Source organism: Homalodisca vitripennis, chromosome 3 (assembly GCF_021130785.1).
Source record: "Homalodisca vitripennis isolate AUS2020 chromosome 3, UT_GWSS_2.1, whole genome shotgun sequence".
Taxonomy (NCBI): Eukaryota; Metazoa; Arthropoda; class Insecta; order Hemiptera; family Cicadellidae; genus Homalodisca; species Homalodisca vitripennis.
Genome location: NC_060209.1, coordinates 85,867,583 through 85,892,138, shown reverse-complemented (window position 1 = coordinate 85,892,138; position 24,556 = coordinate 85,867,583). Strand labels below are relative to the sequence as shown.

The following is a 24,556-nucleotide window of genomic DNA, read 5'->3' as shown; positions in this document are numbered from 1 at the left end:
AACCATTTGCGTTATCTAATTTTAAATTTAGGTACTATATCGAGGGATGTTTTTCTTTCTTCGCCAGAATTGCAGGATGGTGCCGAAGCCAACATTGATGGCTAGTGGCATTTTTGATCAGTACTCTCCCAACCTCAGATCACGTACCAAATTGGCCAACGCGATCTTACGTAGGAAAAGTTTAGATGAGATGAGTGCTCGTAAAAGTTATCTTTAACTTTGGTACTTCTAGTAACATATTTACAATAACCTAATCTAAACCTATTTATATCACGTGAGAACAAGTAGTAGACAGGGACAGAGTGTCTTCTCCTTCTCATCAACATCACTTTTTTTTGAGGCATAAAAAAAGAACCAATCGTCAAAATGACATATAATTTTTACAAGAATTCAAGTAAAGTCTGTTCTCTCTAATAATGTAGTTTTTTTAGGTTCCGGTAAGTAAAACTCTCAAAAATAGTGGCCTCCGGATAATACCAAAGTACCTATTAATCATATCTTTAATATACCACATCTCCCATTTCTGCAATCAAAAATAAGAGTATTAAAGTGTTTGATGTTTAACATTGTGTTTATAAGGGCAAAACTCAAGTGTGTTTCACTACAGCCAGTTTTTAAAGTCTATCAATATTATAGTAATTATGCTGTTTTAAGACTGCTAAACTTTATAAAACATTAGCTAACTCTGAAATGTATAATTTGTTACTATAAAAGCTTTATTATATGAATGTGTTTTACATTATATTTAAGCATTTATATGTGTAGGAACAAGTTTTAAAAGGACAGTTGACTAATTTACATGTTTGAAGCAGTTAGCTTTGATAGGGATATGATATATAGTAAAATTGTGTATATTAGTTTTTATCACTCTTTTTTGTTGATTTTCATGATGCCATGAATGAAGCAGATGGCCAAGTCTTCCCAGATATGACTAAAAAGGTATGTCTGTGTAGCTTACAAATTCATCTCATGTTTATTTACTTTTAGAGTGCACATTAAAAGCCAATTGAGATCTCTGCTAACTGTTTTATATAGTTTTTATGTAAGTGTTATCTATATTCAATCTGATACAATCCTTAACTTCAACCCCTAACCTAAATGGGGAATTAGAGGATTAAGTTAAAATTGTTAAATGTAAACCCGTGTTGAGTGGATTTTGTAAAAGAACAAATGCCGCAACCCAGAGGGCTTCTTTATTACAGTCCAAAAGGGTGGCATGTCAGTTTTGATTTAAAAATATACTAAATAATCAATACTTTTTGATTTGTTAACAAACTATATGTTTTAGTAACAAAATAACATTAAATTGAATAAAATCATGGTAATTTGTGACAACGCATTATAATACATTCAAAAATAATAATGTTTAGACACATTCGAAATATTATGCTTGGAAAAATGTGTGGAAATACCATTAATAATGAGTGTGATTAGAGAGCTTATGTCAAAGAACAGGATCTGAGTAATCTGAGGGAGATTTTTGAGAACTCATTCTATAGTTACAAAAATGCTGCTGTATTCTATTAGTAACAGTAATAAATTTGACTGATTGACAGTAATTGATAAGGAAATATTAATGTCATCTTCCTCAGACTGTGACATGACATAGGTAGGAACTACCATCTAAATTTTCTAGTTCACATTGCATCAAAACATTGTTAACACAGTTAATATCTTGAAATTTTGGTCTTGTTATGGAGATCCAACCTACCACGAAACAAATACAACACAAATACAATATAAACAGATATTAAACAGAAACTGATGTCTCAAGTGTTAATCATGTTTCAGCTTAGCATCTATTGACTCGATATGGCTGGCTCTCCATAGCTAAGCCATTTAAACCTAAAAACTAAGATGTCAGTAATTTCAGTATAAAGTATCAGTTAATAACATTCAAATCTTTTGGTTTTTAAACACTTTATTAATGGTTAGATTTGATATGAAAGAAAAAGATTGCATATGAATGCTGTATACAAGGTTCATTAAATAAGTAACCAGACAAATTACTACTGCTCAAAAACGGTTTATTCAACGAGTATAAAACTTTGGTTACTTTTTAACGTAGTCCCCAGCAACACTTATTACACTTGTCCCATATTTCTGCTAATTTGTAAATGCCTTTGGCATAACATTATTTATCTCGAAGTCACTTCTGCACCTGGTTTTTGACCTCTTCATTGGATTGAAAATGTTTCCCTCTAGACCCTCTTTAATGGGGTCGAAACAGATTGAATTCTGATAGAGTGAGGTCAGGGCTGTAGGGGGATGTGAAAGGATCTACCACCCCAGTTTTTGAAGTTTTTCTTTTGTCAACTGTGCCGTATGTGGACGGACGTTGTCAGGAAGCAAAATCACCCCTTCAGTCAAGAGCCTGTGGCTTTTTGTTCAGATAGCAGGTCTTATCTTGTTTTTCACCAGGTCACTATAGTACCGGTGGTTGATTGTTCTTTGGCGTTCAAGAAAATTGCAATAAATTTACCCCTGAAAATCCCAGAATACTTGAAGCATGACTTTACCGGCAGATGGCTGGGCACTGAATTCTTTCCCTTCCTGAGTCTAATCCTTTCACTCAAGGCTCTTATCTTTTTGACTCTGGCTCATAGTGGTGGATCCATATTTCATCACATGTTACAATTCTTTTCAAGAAACCTTCTCTTTCAAAGTCGAATATAGATTTTTCAACCTTAAGAATCCAGATTTCTTTGTGAGCGTCCATAAGTTGTCTGGGCACCCATCTCGCAAAGATTTTCTTGTCCTACAGCTTGTTATGATTAAATTTTATGGACAGTTCCAACACTCGTGTTTATTTTTACACTTATCAGTACAACAGTGATAAACCTATTGTTCCGAATTAACGTGTCAATCCGAGATTCAAGAGAGGAAGTCCCAACTTCAGCCAGTCTTCCACTGTGTTACTTATCAGAAACTTGTGTACGGCCACTTTGAAACTGTTATACCTATTTGTAATTGTTCAATCGGTCCAATCAATTGTTGTCATCTGATAAACATTCTTTTGTCGATTTTACAACCTTGCTCACCTTCCGCAACTAAAAATCTGATCACGGCATGTTGTTTTTGGTGAAATTCTCGAGTGGACTCACCATTGTTAGGCTGTCAACTTTATGTCCTGAAAGTTTCATATGAATTAATTCAGCTGTTTTTGAGCAGTAGGAAGTTTTGTCTCATTACTTATTGAATGATCCTCTTAGTTTCTTGAGACTTTACGCGATGCACAACTATTGTGTTGTACTATTCAAGAATTTTTATACATATTTAATTGTTTCATGTGAATTCTCAAAACACCACAATGTTAAATATAAATTATGAAGTTAATTTTTATTACGATACAAGATAAAGTATTTTTTGTTTCAAATTCCTTTAATTTGTTTTAAATGCGCTTACATGTCACAAAATCTCAACAATATGTTTTCATTTGGCTGCCACATTAAAAGAGAAAGTGATGAGTTAACTTTCTCTTCATCTGATTGTTTTGAATGTGTAACACATTTAAAGTAGTAAGGTATGTGATAACATGATTTTAAAATTAAATTATTGTTTACTTCTATTCTTTAATTATTCCTCCTAAATATACAAAAATAATAAAGATACAAAGTCAATTAAGAAAATTATAAAGATTTTGCAAAAATCTCTACATTTTACTTCAAATTTGTTAGCATTAAAAGGTTTAAGCAGTTTTCCTCTAAATCAAACTTTAAATATTCTAATCAAATATAACCATATATTCAAAACGGACCTTCGTTCTGTACCCAACAATGTCATAAGTAAAGATATTATTTGCATGTGTATAAAAATATATACGTAAACTAAATTTTATTTTTTGTCTGTATTTATACATAAACTTGAATATATAATTCATTTTTCCTCATATTATTATCATAAATATAACTAATTTCATTATTCAAAAAAATGATTACTAAAACATAAGGAATATGGACGAAATATAAAAATTGTCATTTATGTAAATATTATTCCAATATATAACATTTCAATCATTATCGATAATAATACTATAATTATTATGAACATTAATATCTAATTACAGTAAAATATTTACGAACAAAAGAATAAAAAAGAAATCAAAAGCTATCACTGTACTATTGAATACTAATTCTTTGTTTTATTTATAGTATAATAATTTGTAATTACGTTTTGTATGTATTATGTAAAATATATGAATAAATAATGTAGTTCGATGTTTTTAACTGATAAACTAATAATTGTACTTGTTGTATTATATTTAATACACTTTAGTTGAATAAAATAAAGTAAAATGAAGTAATACGTATTACAGTATCAAATTTCTCAAAATACAATAAAACTAACCTTGTTGTTGTTATTTCACTTTAAAGTAAAATATAGTCACCAGCAAGCGAATAAGCAAATATTGTTCCTCTAAGGTAAATATTGGAATGGAACGTCATCTGCAGTCATTAATACCAATAAGCTTGGCCAATATGTATAAAATATGTAGTGTCTATGATGTACACGCTAAAGTAATAAAATGGTTAAAATCTGTGCCTTAAATACATTTTTCTACTTTTAAAGTATTGAAGCCGGTGGTTGTAAAACATCCTGACAACCTTAAGCAAAAGTATGATGTATGTATACAAATATTTTCCAATGAGTGTTTCAGAATAAATTCCAAAAATAAATTATGTTTTATACTTATTCTTCAAATGAATTGATTATGAAAATGTATGGTATGTATACACATATAGATATCATTTATTAAATAAAATTTGTCTTAATTAATTAAAATATAGAAAAAATATCAATTTTGATCCTTTGATGAGATTGCTAATAATTCATAGAAATTTAATCCTCTAAAACATTGAAAATGTGATTTGAAATTAACATGTATGTCTGTTTCAGATTAAAATTACTTTAGTGACTGGGCCCAGCTTTGTGCAGCGTATACATTGAACCTGTGTTTTTTTCTTCATTTACGTGATAATAAGGGTGTTACTTTTTCTCTTTTGATTTTTGTAAATTGCCAAACCAACAAAATTATTTAAAATATCCTGAGATTTCAATTTTTCATACTGATTTAGTTCAGTTTGCACCAATTATACTAAAACATTTAAACTAATTCAATGTTATATAATATCATATTATATTGTAACAATATTTACTTAATTTATTTTTGTAACATATACAATTTACTGTGCACTATTATGAGGTCTTTTATTGTGTGCCAGTATATTTTCTGCTGATGTTTGCAGTTATGTACTGCTAAGAAAAATATTGTTTTTTCGCTCCTGATACTTAAGAAATCTTGTAGTATTTTTGTTTTTAATCTATACTAAAATGTGACCAATTTTTAAAATAATTGATAGCAAACCCAACAAGTTTAACAATTTAACTAACTAAAGAATTTTCAATCAATATTTAAATTAAAATGCAGAATTCTGAGTACTGAATGCAGCACCATATTATTTGGATGTCAGTTATACTCTATACTGTCTGTTCTTGTTTGTAACTCTAGACTTCCAATATTTAACTCTTTGCACTTGTAAGGCCACTATGTGTAGCTCATACTGATCTCTCGCCTAGCTCAAATGAAAATCTCGGGTATGCTAGTTGTTCTCTCAGCTCATTGGGCCACGGCTGAGTTCAGTGTCTTCACTCTGTGATAACGTAACCATTTAGACTCGTATATAAAAGGCAGTATTTGATCTTCGGTCCTTTAATGTTTAAGAACTGTAAACTTTAAACTTTATTTTTATTAGTTATGTTATGATTTTCTCATAAATGTACAGGGTATTATGTAGTAAATTATATTTCACCTAATTTAAAACTATTTTTATTTGCAATATAAAAATATTAGTCTCAAGTAGGTCTCTAACATGAACAGAATATTAACTCCTTTCTAAGTTTTTAGATTTGACTCCACTAAATGCACTAATATTTTAATAAATTGGTAAGATACACTATAGCAGCTATGGTGGTACTGACACTGAATAAAAACAACTATAAATGTTGTTTGCTATGGTATTTGATGCTAGTAGTGAAATATTAATTTAGTTCCTTATTTTGCCGAGGAATTTTCTGGATAAGGATTGAATTTTTGAACTGCGCAATGCAGTGGGCTACATTTAGTGGCCTGTTTAACTGAAATGGAAAACAGCAAGGGCCATTAAGTGTGGTCTGGTAAACTGAGGGACAGGACGTGGTCATAACTCTTAAGAGCTGACACAGGCCGCCCATAAAGATTCCATGAGCTGGGAGGACAATCACATAATCTCTTTATGAGTGCAAAGGATTATAAAAAGTGTTTGGTGTTTAGGATGATCAATCTAATGTATCAAAATTAGGGTCTTAAATTCTTTTTTGCTGTATCCTCTGGAACAATTTCATTATTTCTAAAACAAATAATGATATTTTGTTGTTGCTGTTCATATGTTCAGTTACACGGAAACAGAGCTTAGAATTGTCATTGACACAAAGATTCTCCTTTGAGGGTTTTAGAAAAGATTGTTGAGATTTTCATTTTGTTTGCCTCTTTATTCAAAATCCATCTAATACACTTTGTTATTGTTTCACTGCATCACACGCTTGTATTATATAAGTTTCCAAAACAAAATTTTAAGTCCATCCATTTGTTATATAAAAATACATGTGTTATAAAAATACTACTCTAAATGTTCGATACAAAGTAGGAAAGTTTGCTTACTTAGTTTTAATATTTCAAAATTACATTTTTATGTGTATATAAACTAAATACACACCAATAGTATTACCTGAATCTGGTGATATAGTTATACCTCTAAAACTAGTCAGGTGAAATAAAACTCAGAAGAAAGTGAATGGACTTAGGCTCTAAAATGTAACCAATCCAGAGATTATTTCTATTGACCATGACTACACTACATAGATCTAATTGCATAATTCTAGCCCCCTGTGACATTGAATGTAACTCCATGATTGTAATCATAAGTAGTCTAGTAGATATTGCAAGTGTGGTGGATAGAGAGGAAGGTACTTTCCTCAACACAACTCTCAATCAATCTTTTATTGGGCCACTATATACATAATTGGTGTTATAGGCTTTATCATAGGTTTATAGCAATCATGGCTTATATAGAAAATTATTTCAGAGGGAGGACTGACATATTGGGTGGTTTAGGAGGTATAAAATATCCTCAAAAAATAGGAGCTCGGTTCTTCCCCAGGGATATTGTGGTTTAAGACCTTATAATTATGTTCTAGTCTTTAAAAAGGAATGTCTTTCAACATTTTTTTGGGGCTTCAGCCCCCTGAGCCCCTCCCCCCTCATATACGTCCAGACAACGATGGTAACTAAATATATGGTATAGGCCTACCAAAGAGGTAACGATGTATTTACCATTAACAAATCATGTCAATAAAATTAAAATTGATATACTCTGTGGAATGAAAGCCATCTAGTAAAAGCAGGTATACTAAGTCACCTAATAAAGAGAAGTCATTTATTATAAAAATATATATTGTTGATATTTGTGGCTGCACAACACTGTACTTAACTTTTGGAAAGGTAACACAATATTGTTCTATATGAATAGGTATGTGATGGAATTGAAATTATCAAGATTGTTTTTTACAAAATATTTTAGAAAATACATACAGTTATGGCACAGTTATAATTTGAATAGTCTTAAAACTGTTTTTACATGAGTCTTGATCTGGTAAACCAACCATTACTCTGATAACTTTGTAGAACTAACACTTTGGAGGCAGAACTGTGCCAATAGCTTAATGCCATACAGCAACAGAGAGTGAAATAGGCTATAATGGGCAGTAGTTAGTATTTCGTTAGTCACGATTTTTAAGATTTCTCATCAAGAATATAATTTTAGAAAGTTTCTTGCATAGAGATTTTATGTGTAGTTGCCAAGCCAATTTACTATCTAGACACATTCCCAACAATTTACAGACTTAAATGATTAAGTAATATTACAAAGAGAAAATTAGATGAACTCAGTCTGTCTCTGTTTTACCTTTAGCCTACACAAACTGGTATTAAGATAGTTAATAAATAATAATATAATAATAAATGTGTTTATTTTTTCTCTTTTTTTAAATACATGTAAATACAGTATACAACAATATACAAATTACAGAGAAAAAATATACCAACCCGAAATGAAAATAATCTTGCACTTGGGTGGGAGTAATCATCAGCTTCTTAATTTAATTTAATTTTTTTTTTTTTAATAATAATTTTTTCGTTACATCCACACCTTCCACCAAACCCTCAATTTAGGGGTAGGTAGCCCACATTCCGTTTCTCTAAGACAGGCTTGAAATCTTTATATAGATCTTGATGTAAAGTACTTTGCTTTCCAACATTCTACACTCAGTACGGTGTTAATTTCTTTACCTGTACCAAAGGTCATTTCAGATTCTCTTTAGTTTTTTGTTCTATTTATTTTGGTAACAGTTTTGTTCCTTCATTAATCGAAAAAGATTGGATGATTGCTGAACAAAATATCATCCAATTTTTTTGTAGTTAGAAACATTTTAGTGAAACAATAATAAAGAAACACCTTTTATTATAACTCTTATGAGTTACTTTGTAAATCACTTTCAGCTCTAGGCAACAAAGAGGGCTACCCAGAAAGTAAGTTAGATTTTGATATAGACAAAAAACAAAGTACAAGAAAGGGTCAGATTCCGTTATATGCCCCCAAAGCCTAAACTTTTTTCAATGAACTTAGAACATTATAAAACGATGTAGTTGAGTAACAGAACTAACATTATGCCCCCAACGCTAATTTTTCATTTACGGATGATTATAATGAATTACAATTGGTTACTAGCTAAGAAAAAAAGGGTACTTACGTATTATATCGACCACACCCATACATTTCTCCAAACACAAAAATTCAACAAAAACAAACATTACCAAACAAAAACTAAACTCTTTATTGAAAAAAACTCACAAAACTTTTTTTTATTCTCGATCACACTCCGCCACCCAAAATGTGAGTGCCTCCGGCCATCAGTGTGGTCTTCGTCAGCACCTTTGGTGCTGCTCCGCGCTGATGTCAACGAAAGAAAAACATCCCTCTAGATAGTACCTATCAGTAAAATATCAAATTCTAGAGGGGCTGATCAGAAATATAAATTGAATTGTAATGGAAAGGCAATTATGTACCGTGCAAAAAACTTAAATATTCATGTGATGCCGTGCGGCCTGCCGTAATCGGGTTTCTCGAGAAAGATAAGATAACAGCGACAACAATACCGACCGCAATACCTGGAAATGCTTGTTGATTGATGGAATGTTAGTTCTGTTACTCAACTACATCGTTGTATAACGTTCTAAGTTCATTGAAAAAAGTTTATGCGTTGGGGGTATATAACGGAATCTGACCCAAGAAAGGAATAGTGTTATATACATTTGAAAGTGACACTAAATACTATTTTTCAACATGGTTACTATACAAACTTAGGCACTTATCGCAGTAGTTAACTAGCTTTAAAATTCCAGCGTTATAAAATTCTGCCATCTGAAACTTCAACCAGATAGTTACATCCTCCCGCAGTTCCATGTCGTCATTTAAACCGCTGCATCGCAAATGAGGTCTTCAATGCTGGAAACAGGTGGTAGTCACTGGGTGCAGGATCCGGACTTTAAGGTGGATGTGGAAATACCTCCCACTTAAAAGCAACCTGGACTTCTCAAATCCGTTTTTCCGTGTGTGGTCGGTACCCATCCTGTTCAAAATTTATGATAACCTAACTTCTGCATATCGATTTCCTGTAACAAACTCTTTGAAATTTGAGAAAAACTAAGTGAGAGTTCTGTTATTGTGAAATGGTAGTCTTCATTAATCTTCTCATTGACAGAGACAACTTCATCGGTCACAATACCAGGCCTTCCACTTCGTTCGTCATCATGCACATTAGTTCAGCCATTTAAAAATCTAATCACATTGTTTCCATAAACTTCACCGAGCTGGCGATAAATCTCAATTGGTTTATTGCGCTTAGCCAACATAACTGTATTACCAACCGCACTTCACAACTCACAGGATTTTCAATTGTTTCACACATTTTAAACTGCTATTGTAAAACAACAAGGAGCGACAGTAACCTCTCACTGGTTTGGCCACTGAACGGAAAAGGCCCGACAGTAAATGGCGGTGATAGTGCCGCCCTTAACGGCTACAGAGCGGAACGTAACTTAATTTCTGGATAGCCCTTGTATGTTAGCCCTCTACGTAAGTGTAAATAAAATAATCCCAAATCTTCACAGGGGACTAAACATTGTGCATTTTAGTTGATTTTGGTCTGTCTTTTTCACTTAAACCCAGGGCAACTGAATTATATAAAGATTGAATGATACTGTTTTTTCACGGTTCACAAAGACTTAAATTGACATAAAAAGAAAATCTATAATAGGTAACAAATTAATTCTATCATCATAATATTTTTTGTAGAATGTATATAATTTGTATTGAAATAATTATTAGTATAGAAATAAATTTAAATAATTTCAAATTTATACAGTAACAAACAAAGATAATTTAGGTAGTTATCAATCCATAAACAACATATTACAATTCACGAGAAACAATTAAAATGTGTAATAAAACAATTACAGTTTTTTATGTAGCACAGCGAAATACAACATCAATCTCAATATACAAAATTTAGCCTTGTACTAAAAATTAAAACTACATAAAAAGCCCCCTTGTATTGGTGTGTTATAGGCTTTAGCAGTCTTATTGTAATGTAACTTCTGTGGTTCATTGACGCTCAGTCTGCAGCAATAATTAATGAAAAGGTTTATTGCCAAAGCACTGAAATATACTGTATACTTCACAGAATGTATCACAACTGATACCTGTAAAAACTGCCTATTCATCTCTTCAATGGCACTGAACTAGAATTGCTCAAACAGCAGTAGCTCTTCTGAATAATGACTTATTCATCATAGTGTTTTAATTTTATATTTTTCTATATAAATTTTATGGTTTAAAATTTGGTCTCAAATGTATACAGTATTGTTAAAAAAAATTTAAGTGGTTATTTAATAATTTTTTGCGGTATATAGTTTTGGTTAAATGATTTTTGTAATAATAAAGTGAAATGTAACTGAATTTTTCATATTTTACCTTGTGCAGAAAATTTTTAACTACGCAGTAAGTAATTTTAAAATCATATTAGAGCTGTCCGGAATATTCTGAATAAAGTTATGTATTTTGCACATTTTTTAAATATTAGTTTTAGCCATAAATAAATAATACTAGAAAAATTTATAAAATTATGAGCAAGTTACATAGTGAATTGCTGGATGGTGAGGGAGAGTTTTTGACTATTACTGAACTGTGACACATTCATTCTTTTAATGGAGGGGAGGAGGGGGTTGGATGTGCTTATGTGTGGTGTTAGGAACCTTTCCATAGCCATTACAGTGACCCTCTGTAAAAACAAGATATTCAACTTTAAAGATAAATTAATTCAGTTAACTAAAGCTATGGGGTATAGCTCCATATCACCTTCCACTTGGTGCAGCGTCTGAAATCCGACACAGACTTGACTGGAATCTGGAGTCCAGGGCTATCTGAAGAGAACCAAAATAAGTTGACAACAAAGATGTCCAAAATAAACTCCTTGCATTGTTTCAACATCAGAGACACCTAGACTACAAAAGAGGTCTGAGGTCATTAATTGTGCACCTGATGAGACAATGAGAACACCTCTTCATCTTGTTTACACTGGATGGTTGTTGGGTAAACTAGACAAATCTTTTCCAAGAGTCAGGTCTGTGACAGTTGTCAAGTGAAATGGAGCTTAACTTAACATTTGCTGTATAAATTAATTTTTGTTGTATAGCTGTAGTGGTTGAATTTTAAAGAAACTATTCTTTGCATAACTAGAAGATATTATATTGGTGAACATGGAAAATTAGGTGCAGATTAACTTAACCCTTTGCACACAGCATAGAATTTTATTAATTTCCATGAAAATTAGATTTGTTTATTGCTTTTGTCTTAACTAATATTGCCATTATTGTTGCATCAGATATTTTATTGTTTTATAATTATTTAACTAAAAAGTAGCCTAAAAGTACGTTTTAATAAAACTTGTCTTCTTATCAATGAAAATAGGTAACATTGTGTAAAAATTACATGAAATTTTAAAAATGTCATTAAAACCTATAAAGATGTCATCAATTAATGGAGATTTACAAAATGAATTTGCTCGAAACAGCAGAAAAAGCCATAACACCAGCCACAGACAAGACTATTGATGTGTTTGCTTTTGACTCTGTAGAAGAGTTGAGAAGCTTCTACAGCTGTCTGGTGCAGGCAGTAAGCTGCTCCGTATAATCTTAAATGTAGATCAGCTAAAAGTATATATTTTGCCAATATTAATAGACAGGGAAAATTCATATGCATTCATTTTCTACTAAACATTTTTGTGAACAAATAACCTTTACCAGTAGATATTTCCATTAATAATTTTCTGCATAAGAACCAAAATATCTATGTTGAGAGTAATTTGCAGACTTTGCACTGGTTATTTCACATATTCGAGACTTGGGATTTGAATTTCTAAGATTTTCTGAATACATCCCAGACTTCTGTAATGTGAAGAAATACCACAATTTTGAACTTTGTCCACATAAAAATATGGATGGAAATGTGAAATTCGGTAAAGGAAGGGGAATTTTTCCACAAAAACATGAAGTGACACTGGTTGGTTTGTGATCTGTTTACTTTTTGAATTGAAGTAAAAGACTTGTAATAATAAATGTTATTGTTATAATTCCTCCAAAGCATTGTAAAAATAAAAAAAAAAAAATACTATTCCGAGTAAAACTAATCCAGGGTATGGTCATAGTATTCAAATCTTTGAACAATTGCTTACTAGTATTCCTTCTAGTAAACTCATTAGGTTTAGAAATCTTGTATGAAGTTGAAGAGTTTAGTTTCCATTTATAGATGTGTCCCAAATTCTATATCTTATTTTATTCTTAAATAAAAGTAGTTCAATAATCTATTGTACTTTAAAAAAGTTGAAAGTTTGTTATCTTCATATAATTATTATGTGACGATACTTGAAGATCTTATTGAACTGCATTTGGAAGGAATAAAATTGTCTATTTTGAGAGTAATTTCCACACTTTGCTCTGATTACTTCTCATATTTGAGACTTATTCATGAATTTTTAGACTTTTACCAAGTGATAGAGTACCTCGAAAAACTGATTTCAATGCAATTTACGTATTAAATATTTATTGTTCCATTTATCGGAGAAGGATTACTTCATCATCCAAAGAACTCCTTTTTGGTGAAGACCTATTACTATATGGATGGTTATAATCAAGTATTTCACACAAAACTCACAGTTGTCCTGAGTTGGAGCAGAAACTGCTTCCATTTACGCTTGTTTAGACACTTATAGTTGCTTAAAAAATTAGATGAATAAAACTAATACTGGAAATTGAATTAATAGGGCTGAAAGTCAGGGATTGTTACTAGTTGATAAGAAAATCAATAAGCTTACCTTGAAAACTATCTTCTAGGGTCTACTGATTTGAAAGAACACAGAAGTACACATTTTTTCACATAATCAGAAATTTTTGCTCTGCATTCTTTCTCAACCAGTAGAGAGCATTCTCATAGTTCTCAAGGTAATCCTGTTAATTATCCCATCAATTAGTAACAGTAATATTAGATATTGTTGCTTATGTAATATATTTCACTAACATGTTTTGTTGTTGATATTTTAAAGTTAATCAAGAAAAATTTAAGGTTTTGCAATTGTTGTTCTCATAAGAAACACTGAACTTAGGGTTTTGTTATCAGTTTGAAATATATGTAATATGATAACATAATTAATATCAGATTGAATAAGGATCTCAGTTGGCTTTGTTGCACTCTAAAATTAATTTAAGGACGATTTATTATTTTAGTAGAATATGTAAGTTGTCGCAATATTATCAGTTATCTCAAGTACAAGAAAGAAAACTGAGGAATGCCTTATTTCCCCTCATTTCTTATGGAGAGTTACCAGAATGATTTTAGATCTGATCAAGGAATACCAGCAGATTTTAGGATGCAGATGAAGAGGAATTTTGTTCAGCAATAGTTTAGATATAATGTTAATCTATTGTGATGAATCCGTTTTCCTTTTTACAGATTTATGTTTTGTAATGATTACCAGAAACAAGACATAAGTGTACATACTGTGTAAAATATTAACTTTTGATTCCAGCATTGTATTATATTTAGAATTAATAAAATTATGTTTGTTTTGTAGAATTTTGTTTTGTTTTCCTCAACTTGAGATTTAATATAATATTCCTCTAAGAAAGAAGTCATATTTTAACACAATACCAGGCCACAAACCTCAAACTTCACATATAAATAGTATTCTGAGCCTGTTATAATTATTTTAAAATATTATAACTAACTTGTAAAGAATACACTAAGCACATCAACATAGGAGTTTAATAACTACTTTACGTGCAATCAGTGATCCTTCAGTCGGAGGGAGGTGGGCCATGAGCTCTTAGTAGAAATTGTTTTGTCAAGTTTGTAAGGTTAATCTTGAACTGAATGTTTTATATATCTGTTATGTTTCACCAATCCATTGTTTGTGGGAAACTTAAAGGAAAAATGATTAATATGTAAGTCTCATTCAGGTCTTTTTAATTTTTTTTAAGTTGAAAAGTATAATATTAAAAAAATATTTTGTTTTTACATACAAAGTTAGGGTCATACAGTATATTCTACAACTTACATTCAAAATTAAATGAGGTAGGCAATAAAATAAAATATCTTTGCAATTTTTGTAAATAAAAAATTAAAAGTTATTATTTGTAAATAATCAAGCACAACTCAATCACGTGCACATGCACACATCCATCAATGGCACTATCTAGAGTATCTAGGCGAACTGTCCTGGCCATCCACTTTGTTTACATTTCCAGTCCAACCACAAACTGTATAAGTAATAAGTATAACAGAGAGAGGAAGAGAAACTCATGAGCAGCATATGGTAACTGAATGGTTTCTTAATAACTGCAATCCTACTGTGAGGCATTTGTAGAACATATGAGTGTTTTTCGTAAACACAAACAAATCTCGTTAGAATTTTGTAAAGAAATTAATTTAGTGTTACAATTTATCTTTCAATTTTAACATTGTGGCTGCTCTATAGCATGCAGATTTATGTCTCTCAAATCTCAGGCTTACATACCATAAGTAGCAAGTCTGATACTTTTGGGATGTCTCTCAAAGCACTACAGTAGAAATCAGAAATGAAAATTATTTCATTAATTTTAATTAAAGGTCTTGTCATTGATCACAGAGTTGATTAAGGCAAAAGAAGAGATTTCTCTCAAAGAAGTGAAAATTTCTGCAATTCTTTCAATTAGTACTGACGAGAAAATGGTGTTCCATCCCAATTCTAATGTTATCAGGAACTTAATATGGAGGTGTTATAGTTCTATGATCAGTATAAAAACTAGACTGATAGATATATTATTTGTATTAAGAGATACAGTAATTGGACAGTTTTTGATTCTTATATGGCCTTTAGATAAAGAGGGAAAGATATTAATTGGCTGAGTGCTAAGCAACAGAGCTGAGACCTTGCTAAGGGAAGAACTAAATTCTACTGAGATGGGAATTTCATATTGACGCCTTGAAGATGTAAATGGCTGTAGGGAAGACTGTAAAGAAAATATTTTTATTGAGACCAAACAGAATATGGTCAGACAACAAAATTGCAGTGGACTAGGCATATACCTTGCAACATGTTAAATATAAAAGTTAAGTCAGCTTGGCCAACAAGATAAGAACTGATTATTTCGCTTGTCTCTTTCTCCCGTTGGTTGAGGATATTATTTATCTGTCTAGCTGTTGGTTTCAAGTGTGTGGAGCAAAAATATATGACCTATAAAACATTTATAATTTGGTATTTTTAATCCTTGGTCTAAGATATGAGTGTGTAGAGTGCCTGCTTGAATCATCGGATTAAACACACTGTACACCATCTGCAGTCAGTACATATTTTGAGAGCACTCCATACAATCGCATCTCCCACGAAGACGTGACACTAGTTCTTTTATTTACAAATATACAATTATTGTTAGAAAGAACATTTAATTTTTCTTTAAGGCACTCTAAATTGAATAATGTATTTTGCTATTTAAGAAGTTCATTTGTTTCTAGAGAAAATATTTTAATATATAATACAACATATTTTCATACTCAATATTGATAAAAAATGAAATGAAAAATGTCTATTAGAGGCGAAGTTAGGACTATAAAGTCCTCTCTACCACTTAACCTCGATAATGGATGATCTGAAAGAATAACAGGATTTCGGACATTTGCCATTGTTTATAAATGCTACATTTCAAGGATTTGAATAAGATCTCTTCTTCAAGAGATAAAAAAACTTAAGACAGATTAAGCAAGCACAATATACGAGGGTCGTCCACAAAGTAACCTCCGTTTTGAAATAAAAAATAAACTAGTTGAGATACAAAAATGTTATTATATAAATGTTAAAACTGCAGCTTTTCTCTACTTTTCTACATATTCACCATACAAATTCAAGTACTTATCATATCTTTTAACAGTTTTTTAAATTCCGTCTTTAAAAAAATCTGCCGCCTGAGAACGTAGCCAACATGTTACAGCGTTGTGAAGCTCTTCACCACTCGCAAACCTCTGAGATGCAAGCCACCGCTTCATGTACGGGAAAAGATGGAAATCACTGGGAGCCAAATCCGGGCTGTAGAGGGGGGTGGTCAAAACCGTCCCATTTGAACTTTTTCAAAAGTTCTGTCGTTCTTTGAGCTGTATGAGGGCGGGCGTTGTCATGGACAAACACAACACCAGATGTCAGAAGACAACGACGCTTGTTTTGAATCGCTCATCGTAGCCGTTTTAAGGTTTCACAGTAAGCTGCAGCTGTAATGGTCGTACCACGCTCCATAAATTCAACGAGCAAGATGCCCTTAGCATCCCAAAAAACTGTAGCCATCAATTTTCTCGCTGAAAAAGATTGGCGAGCTTTCTTCGGCTTGCTTGGCGAAGCGGTATGACCCCATTCCATTGACGGACTACACCTTCGCTCATAATGTTTGGGCCATACACCGCACTCAATTCACGATGAATTTCAGCTGCTGTGTAACTTTTCGACCACAGAAATCTTATTACACCACGCACTTCACACGTGGCGGGATTTTCTATCACGGCGCTCATGTTTTTTACGTTGTACCAAAAGAACGCGCGATCGCACGATGCTCTCCCTTGCACAGCTAGAAGCGTACTGAACGGCTGCGCACACCGATGTGAGAATGGCGGCGCTACCCCCACTACTTATCGTGCCACGCCCAAACGGCGGTTACTTTATGGACGACCCTCGTATGATGAAGAACTCGCTAATTTGACAACAGAACTTCTTTGTTTGAAGTTTGCTTTTGATGAGGGAAGATTGCGCAGGAAAAAATAGGATTTTTCTGCACACTAGCCATCCAGTGATAAAAAAAAATCAGTAACATTACTTATCAAGATCTGCTATTTGATATCTTCCTCAAGTAAATAACTAACCTAAGATATAACTACAATTTAGGGTAAAGTAAACAAATTGTACCAGAGCGTTGTGACATGCATAAGTCAGGAATTACAACTACCATGTTGTATGTCAACTTCACTACCTCTAAAGCTTGCACTTAATAAAAAACTAAACACAACACTAATTATAAAAACTGAACTACAGAATACAGGTCACTGGTCAATGAACTACTCAATAGGTCTGCATTTGTAGACCAACCACCTACGACTGACCAGAGGCCAATAGTAAATGGCAATCTTCACAGCAGAAACAAGATGGTGGCAAGAAGGAGGGAACAGGAGTGGGGATGTCAATTTTATATCATGAAGGGGGTGTTAAATCAAGCGCATTGAAATTTCCCGTTTTGATGGATACTCTGAGATCTATACATATTTTCTATTCTTCATAAAAAGATTAATTTGGACTATTGCGAACATTTAAAAATAAAGTAATATTAGTCATGTCGGTCCAGCTGTTCTTACCAACAGACATAATTTTATTTTTATTGATGTAGATAAAATTGCAGATAAGTTATTTATTAGCTTAGTTGGTAAACTACACTGACTTAAGTTGTATGTTTCATACATCAATGTGAGCATGTGTTACAGCATCATATAGCTAGTAAAAATTCGTAAACCAAGCAAATTATTTATGTTATTCCACTCCAACATACTCAATAAATTGCTCAAATAATGTCCTGATGGCGAGATGGAAGTTTTTCTCTAATGCCATTTGTTACATCATTTGCTCTTTTCATTCAAGTTTTTAATACAATAGTACTTCATACTGCATGCATTAGCAGCAAAATAGTAGCTGAGTTTAGACAGTTCATTAATTGTCACTAATTCTTATATCCATGAACACGACATGCTGTTCTCCCTTTACATTACTGGATTTTATCAAAATAACACATTAACTAAAATATTATTTTAATTTGCATTTCCAGTCAAAGTCATACAATGTTTATAATAATACAGAATGTATTTATAACCTTATTAGACATTTTAGGCAATAGAACACCCAGCCTTGATGTCAAAAATAGTTTACATCCTACATGTTTCTTTTAAGTGCATATAATTATGTAGTTTTAGAGTTGTTTGCAAGCTATCTGAAGGATTACTTTCATATCCACCCAATTTAAAATTTTTATACTTTTTGATATTGATAAAATTATAGGCATTTAAACACTATCGTGCCAATTAACTCGTTTTATTAGTTATACTATCCTTCCAGATAAGAATTAATATTTTAAATGCCCTTATAAAATATAAATTAATCATAATTAAACAACGCAAATCAGAATACAAAATGAAGACATGTAATGGCTTTGGGTAATTGAAAAATAAAAAAATATAATTTATTTAATTAATAAGAATAATAAATATTTTTAATTTAAATACATCTAATTCCAGAAATAGAATACAAAGTTGTAAACTATAACGACTTGGATTGTTGATATTAATATTCCAGAGTATTAATATTTAAATCATCAATAATACATCCAAGACGATATAAAATATTTTTTTGATTAGTAAAGATCCTAGTGAATATTAAGTACAATGTATTACTAAATTTGTTAACTATTAAATATTATCTGGTTCGTCTAAAATAAAAATCAGTTCTAAATAAAAACAATGGATTTATTTTTAACTGGCAAATTAATAAGTTCAACGTTTCAGAATTTTTATCACTCTATTTTCCACAAAGAATTGACAAACCTTTTAGTAAATTTAAAAATTCCTTTGGCAAGAAGTAATAATATTAATCAAATATATCAAACTAAAAATCAGAGCTCTCTTCTAAAATAAAATAATAAAGTTTTAAAATAAAATGAAATACCACTTGGAAATAATAAAAATAAAAATGTTCACTTCTAAGTTCACTCAAAATACAAAATAAAATTTCAACTTCTCTTTACACTATTTGAACCTTAACTTTCAAGTCTCTGCAATTCAGATTACAACTCTCTCTCTAACAATTATAAAGTTCAATTAATTTTCAATTAATAATTCACAATAAAAACAGTTCCAGTTAAATATTAATAAATTACTACTTTTTCAAATCTCAATTAAAGTTATTAACAAAGTTCAATTTTAATTCACTTCTCTTGCAAGCATGAACCAAATGTAACTTGTATGATTCTATTATGCTCTATTGTTCTTCGAGAATAAGTTATTCAGATTGCTCTGTAGTTTCTATGAATTTAATTTTTTCCTATAAAAAAGACAACAAAAATTAATTTAATATCAGATCAAGATGACTATTTCAATAAAACGTACAATAAATTTGGTGCTTACCTCAAAATCACTCGCGGAAAAAAAATTTAAGAAATACGGCACACTGCAATTAACTTTACTCACGAAAATAACCAAAGGGCGAAAATTATGAGCGGGCGCTTTAAATACTTCCCTTTCCAATCAACTTTGCAGGACGTCCGTGGTGCTCTCTCATTGGTCCAGCTGTATCAAACAGGAGAACAATACTCACAATAAGACAAGTTCTAATCAATTCAAGGCAGTCAACCTGCCTTCCTAACAATTTAAAACTACCAGTATTAACTTGCCAAAGGATTACATGTTCGATTTTACCCTGACATTTCACAATCTAATCTAAAATTAAGTCCCAATATTTCGATCCTAAAATTTTTATTTAATTTAAGTTTCAATTAAAAAATAAATCAATGTAGCTTTAAAAACGTTACATAAACCTTCTTAAAAACTATAACCTCTTTGCCTTAACCCGTTTCTGCCCAAATTATTTTTTTGTCAGATTTTTTGGTGGCCTTTGGTTATTTGCTTTATTATCAGTTATTTACTATAGTTTTAGTATGAAATATGTAAAATTTAATAATAACAATAAATTATAGCATGTCGACATATGTCGACAGTGGGCATGAACGGGTGCAGTTAGAGAATAGAGGCTAATGTAGACATTTGTCGACAGTGGGAATGAAAGGGGTGGTTTTAAAATAAGTTAAAAAATGAAATAATGATGCTTTTATTGTTCCATTACAGTATTTTATGAATAGATTACATATCAGAAAGGATTGTATAAGAGATTACTTCCTCATGAAGTATGGAAAGCCTCCGCACAAAGCACATGGCATCCAAACTTGACAAGTCTTGCACCGTTTCCTTGTTGCTTTGGAACACAGTGCGCAGCGAATTTTGCTTTTGAACTGTTTCTAAATGATGATCTTTTCCACTGAATCGGATTTCAGGCAACACCCTACTGGATACTGTCTGGCTTGGCCGTCCTGCAGAGGATCGATGGCTTGTGCATGTTCGCATGTACGTACGGACAATGTAGCGGGTGAATCCAAGAAGATCTAATTGTTCTTCAGCTCCTTTTGGCGTCATTCTGTATAAAATCCAAGCATTATTCATACTCACATTCAGCATGTATGCAACCATTGGCCAATACCACTTTTTTGTTGCGAATATGAATACGGTAGGTAGATACATTTTCATCTAGCCTATCCACCCCACCCATATTCATATTGTACCAATTTGACACAGTTTGGCTGTGGCACAACGATGTGTTTTTTATTGCTAGAGGACCAACGCTTTGCTTTCCCCTCAGGATGAACGCCTGTTGCTGTCGACGCTATAGTAAAAACACTGTTGTCCATGTATCTTACAAGTGTTTATGTTGGTGTCTGTGTCAGTTATTTTGATGGAAAGTACCTCTTGGTTCTTTCTTGAGATCTTGAGGTTTACGAAGAGGGGCATCCTCAACTCTGTCTACCCTTATGGTCCCTGTACCATGATATCCCCTGTTTTTTAACGCTTCAAGCATTTTTAAAGATGTAAAGAAGTTGTCGAAAAACAAACTATATTTTCTGTCCTGTGGGAGTTCAGATATAAGATCAATGACAACTGAGCCTCCCCACACCGAGCTCAGGAATAGTTGCTCCAGTCGCTTTGCCCTGATACGGTTCCGCTTGAATAGCGTAGCCTAACCTTGTAGCTAATATCCAAACTTTATATCCGAATCGGATAGGCTTCCCATGGATATGTTGTTTCAACCCGTGCCTTCCAAAATAAGGTACCATGGATTCATCAATGGATAAGTAAATGTCACCTGGGAAGTAACGAAGCCATCGCTCGTTCAGCAATGCACATAACAGAGCGAAACTTTGGCAAACTTGTCATCTTTGTCTAATTTATCATTTTCACAGAAGTGAATGTTTTTCAAGATATCCTGAAAACGATTACGTGAAATTGCACGTGAAACTGCTTCATGATGTGTGTCCTCTGCCGTTTCCCAGTACATTCTGTAACGAGCCATAGTGTTGTATCCTGATAGAAAAAGAATGGCGAAAAAACAGACGTATTTCATTTTTTGATGTAGAAAAGTTTATGTTTCCTTTTTCTAGGGAATAATTGATTAGTGCAATAAACAATGTACTCTACGACCTCGTCATCAAAGAACATTTCAAACAGTTTCTACAGGAGAATAATCATTTGACAAGAAATTCACACGAGTAAACTCTATAGAGCTTACATCTGCAATGTCTTTTTCTTCCCATGTACGTTTTTGACTTATTTCCTTTCACCTTCTTTTTTGTTCTAACATCTTTTATTTGTTTTCTTTTTTTAGTTCTGCTCTCTAACGTATTTTTACTAACTTTTCCTTGGGTTTCTTCTTCAAAAACAACCATCTACGCTTACTACACTGTCATCTTCGTCCACAGGTTCCTCAAATTTCTTATCTTCTACTTGTTCCACTTCTTCTTGGTCACTTTTTTCTTCAGGTATTCCACCAATTCTTATTGTAACTAACCCATCTTCAGTTAATTTTCTTCCTATCAGCTCACCACCAGCTCTGAGTTGGTTGCCAGATAAATGATTTATGTTGCCACTATCATCGTCATCGGAATCACAGTCACTGAGGGCCTGGATTATCTGGTGGCTCAATAAAAAATGTTGGATCTATAATATTTTCACTCTCTTCCAATATATTAGCGATGTCAGCTACCGTCAACCTAAAAAAAACAATTTGTTGTAATGGACATCGACCCCTACCCGCTGGTGCCCACTGTCGACATTTGTCGACATCAATATTTATGATTGTAAAATCGATACCCTAAAACAATATTTTACACGTTCAACACAGTAATACGTCATACACATATCTTATATCACTATAAATAGCGTACAGTAAATAATATTATTATTTAAAAGGTTGTAATACACTTACCTGTCTATCAGTGACATAGTGAGGCTGAGAGTCAATCAGTAGAGTTGTTGACACAAAAGCACCAAACTAGCCACTGCCGCGGCGCATCAACTGCTAGTTCAGAGATACCAACATAACAGCGGGATATTATCGTAAGAGTCCTAGACAATCAAAATTTCCCACAAAAAAATATTTAAGTTGCGTGTCGACAAATGTCGACAGTGGGAAGAAACGGGTTAATAGGTTCTTAGTTGAAAGTTTATTACTGAGGAATACTACAATCCTTGAAACTTAGTGTTTTATTTTTGTAACATTAACTATGGAAAATATCTGAAACCGGTTATCCTTTGTAACATTCGTGTTAAACACTTAGGGTGCTCTATTGGAACAGTAATGCATTAGTCTATGAAATAACAGGGAATTATTGAAATTGAAATCAGGAGTGCTAATTCAGTGCCTTAACTGTGTCCATGCGCTGAATAAGCACCCTCCTAAGCATGACTTCAGAGCCCAGAGGGTGCTTATTCAGGGGGTGCTAAGGCAGCATCCCCCAAAAATTGAACATCATTGTTGGTCAGAAGACTATCGTATGAATTGGGATGAAGCCAACATAACGCATCGGGAACCACATTTCTTTAAAAGGAAATTAATTGAGGCCTTATACATTAAATTGGCAGACCAACCTATCAGTCGAAATTAGGCCACTTTGGTTGCCAATTCTGAAAAATGAACTAAGCAGAAAATCTAAAGTATCAAACAGATTAGAGATTTGTAGTAAACCAATTCCGAGTCACAATATGGTTTTAAGAAGTTTATGTAGAATGAATTTTTAATAAAGTACCTGGTCCCTCCTCACCACCATCTCGTTTCCACCATGATGATTGGCCTCAGGTCACTTCTAGATTATTGGTCTGGTGAGTGCAGACCTATTGTGATATGTACTCTGTAGTTCAGTATTAAAAATTAGTTTTGTTTTTATTAAATGCATGTTTTTAGAGTTGACACACAACATGGTGGTTGTGATTATGCATGTCACAACACTCTGGTATGGTTTGCTTATTTTAACCTAGATTATATTTATGTGTTGGGATAGTTAAGGGATTCAAATAACATAATAATTATAGTTATTTTAAAAATAGTTTGATTTTTCTTTATAAAATAAATAAAGTTCAAACTAAGGGAGCCAAACTTTGTCTCAACCTTCCAACGTCTAACATGTTGACATATAAAATTTCACATCTACAATTTATTCTATATTTAATACACATCATTAATATGGAGAGTGGTGGGTGATTGTTTATCCAAAAATAGTAATGTGAAATTTGATAGTTGTTATGAATAAGTGGTTAAGTACAATTTTCTAAATTTCTAAACACACTTTAGAGAGTTTGTATGTATAATATAGTATTTACGATTAAATATTTTGTTACTATAAATTGTTGTTATTTTATACTTTAAAATGTTCTTATCTGTTTTGCATTTGTTAGAACACTTCAAATTAAGAAATATTAGTCCAAGGAAAGAGGAATTAAAACCATAATTCTTAATTATTTTTAAATTTTAATCGTTTTTCATATACTTACAAATAAACAGTTCTAAAAACATTCATTCTGTCATCATAAGTTTTTTCTCTAAATAACATAATGTTATAGAATTTAACAACACTCAATAACAAACAATTTGTAAAACAGTAACAGTGTAATAGTAGTTAACATTTATATTAGTAAAGTTTTTTTTAAAGATTTTTCTGATTTTAAATTTGCAAAATTTAAACTTTGCTGTA

General features: G+C 32.1%; 1 protein-coding gene across 6 annotated transcripts in view; it reads left to right on the top strand.

Annotated features, from left to right (window-relative positions):
* The window catches only part of LOC124357142, a 54,271-nt gene that overhangs the window by 5,804 nt on the left and 23,911 nt on the right, over window positions 1-24,556 (top strand). For 2 of the 6 annotated variants that reach the window (XM_046808631.1, XM_046808627.1), the window contains exons 4-5: window positions 908-939; window positions 4,897-5,113. The gene's annotated coding sequence lies outside the window, so the exon portion shown is untranslated. Of the gene's footprint in view, window positions 1-904; window positions 5,114-24,556 lie in introns of those variants that run through there. The other 4 variants (XR_006921924.1, XR_006921923.1, XM_046808630.1 and 1 more) reach the window with 3 other exon arrangements.